We start from the raw sequence: 2,095 nt of genomic DNA, 5'->3' as shown, positions 1-2,095 counted from the left end.
CTATGGTCAAGTTATTTGATGTCTCTGAGTCTCAGTCTGCTGATCTGGAAAATGGGATGATGCCATTAACAGCACTCAGCACAGGATTTGGCACATGATAAGCGCTCTACTAATGGGAGCTGCTGTTCATACAATCCCCTGATCCTCTCTCTCCTCAAACCCATCCTTCCTGCCTTTTCCATCTGTGCCTTCAGCCAGAGCCATGTGGCCTCCTGACTAAAGGTGGGCAGTTTGGGGCTGACGCCTACTATTCATCAAGACAGTTCAGGCCCCCAGGAGGAAGATCTCTGTGTAGCAGGCCTTCAGAAGCCCCAGGAGTTCCTCTTACCACAGCCTGTTTACCTGATGACAAATATCGTGAGGGCAGGGCACCGTTTTTCATTTTGTGCCCGGTGCCCGACACACACATACTGATTCATTCAACAAATATTTGGTGAGTACTGAGTGCTCATGCTGTTGTCCCAGTGCTGGGACATCAGTTTTCCCTTCCCTGCTTCTTCCAGAATCCTTCTTTTCTGGCCTGAGGATGCCCAAGACAGACAAACTTCCTCCTTGTCAGAGCTACTCTGGTGTCTCACCCAGGGGCTGGGAGAGATGCTCGGGGGTCTGGGGCCCTCGCAGGTAGGGAGGAGACCACTGGGCGGGCCTGGCAGAAGCTTTGCTAAACGGCGTGTCTGCACGCTCCTGTTTCCTGCTGGGTCCTGACTTCAGCTCTTCTTGTTCTACCAGCAGGTCTGGGGATCAGCCAGGTGGGGTCAGCTCTACCCACTGGGCCCCCTCCCTGCCCCGCGTGTACTTCCAGCCCCACTGCCCTCCTCTGTGTGGCCCAGGCCCACACAGGCTCAGTCCTGGGTCCCGGGGTGAGACACTCGGACTCTGCAGCTCTGATTCAAAGTACAGAACCAGGGTCTTCCCACTATTGAGAAATGCTTGCTGGGCTCTAAAACGCATCTCTCTTGCTTAAGTTACTTCCTTTGGCTTGAAAACAGGGAGGGGGTTGTTGGGAGCAGGCTGGGTGGAGAGGCAGCTTCAAGGAGACAGCGGGGGAGGAGAGCCCTGGGCTGGAACTGCACCGTGAGACGCAGGGCCGGCCCCGCCTGGCCAGGAAGAGGAGCAAAGGGCTATTAAATGTGAGGAAACTGGGAAAGGGAACGGGAAGCAAAAGCACCAGGATGTGGGGAGCTTGAGGCCAATGAGTGGGCTGGCGAGAGCCCCTCGATATTCTGACACCCAGCAGGTGAGAAAGGCCAAAGAAGTGGGTGGCTGGTTTTCCTCTGTGACACGGAAGTGTTCTGTAGGCTGGGGTGGGGGCTGAGAGGGTCGGGGGTAACCCGCTCCATGGGAGGGTGGCTCCCTTGCCAGCCGGGAAGCCAGCTCATCAGACTCAGAGGATCAACTCTCTCTCTCTGCCCCTCCTCTAGACAAATCACTGGCCTATTTCCTGTTGTGATTTTAAACACACACACACACACACACACACACGCATGTACGCACACATGCGAGGGAGGGAAAAGTGAAGTTGGCCAGCTGGACTTAGGGACCCATTTCGCAACCTCACAGCCTGCAGCCTAGGAGGCCTTTTCTAGGCCTCCCGGCCAACCTCCTCTTTCCCTGTGCAGCAGGGTACCGGGGAGAAACCTAAGGGCCTCCGAGGGCACCTCTGGAGCATACCCCCATACACAGCTCCAAATAATGTGACTACAGCAAATCTTATTTCCCTCAGGCCTCTGTTGGCAACCTCAGAACCTCCTCTCAACATGCACACACATCCTCCCAGGGCCCCAGTCCTGAGGTCTATGCCTGTTCTTTCTACGGTGGAAATATCCTGAGAGCTCAGGTCAGAGGAGTGAAGCCAAGGTCATGCAGGGCTGCGGTGGGTGGGGCAGTTGGTACACTTGACCTCTAGCCCTGCCCAGGGGCGGCCCTGCAGGGGGATGGACAGGACCTGAGGTTCCTTCAGAGGGTGGTCAGAGGTGAGGTGGGAGGGTGGGCAGGCCAGGACTGCTGACCTCTCAGGGCCGCTGTTTCCAGAACTTCAGTCTTTGGTCTCTCATTTCCAAAATGCTTGAAGTGCTTATGCACAGCTTGCTCTACC

General features: G+C 56.0%; 1 protein-coding gene across 1 annotated transcript in view; it reads right to left on the bottom strand.

Annotated features, from left to right (window-relative positions):
- The window catches only part of LRP1 (low density lipoprotein receptor-related protein 1), an 82,151-nt gene that overhangs the window by 60,235 nt on the left and 19,821 nt on the right, over nucleotides 1-2,095 (bottom strand).

The sequence above is a fragment of the Bison bison genome, unplaced genomic scaffold (genome assembly GCF_000754665.1).
Source record: "Bison bison bison isolate TAMUID 2011002044 unplaced genomic scaffold, Bison_UMD1.0 scf7180017864115, whole genome shotgun sequence".
Taxonomy (NCBI): Eukaryota; Metazoa; Chordata; class Mammalia; order Artiodactyla; family Bovidae; genus Bison; species Bison bison.
Note: the sequence above shows the minus strand (reverse complement) of the source record. Positions and strands in the feature narration are given on the sequence as shown.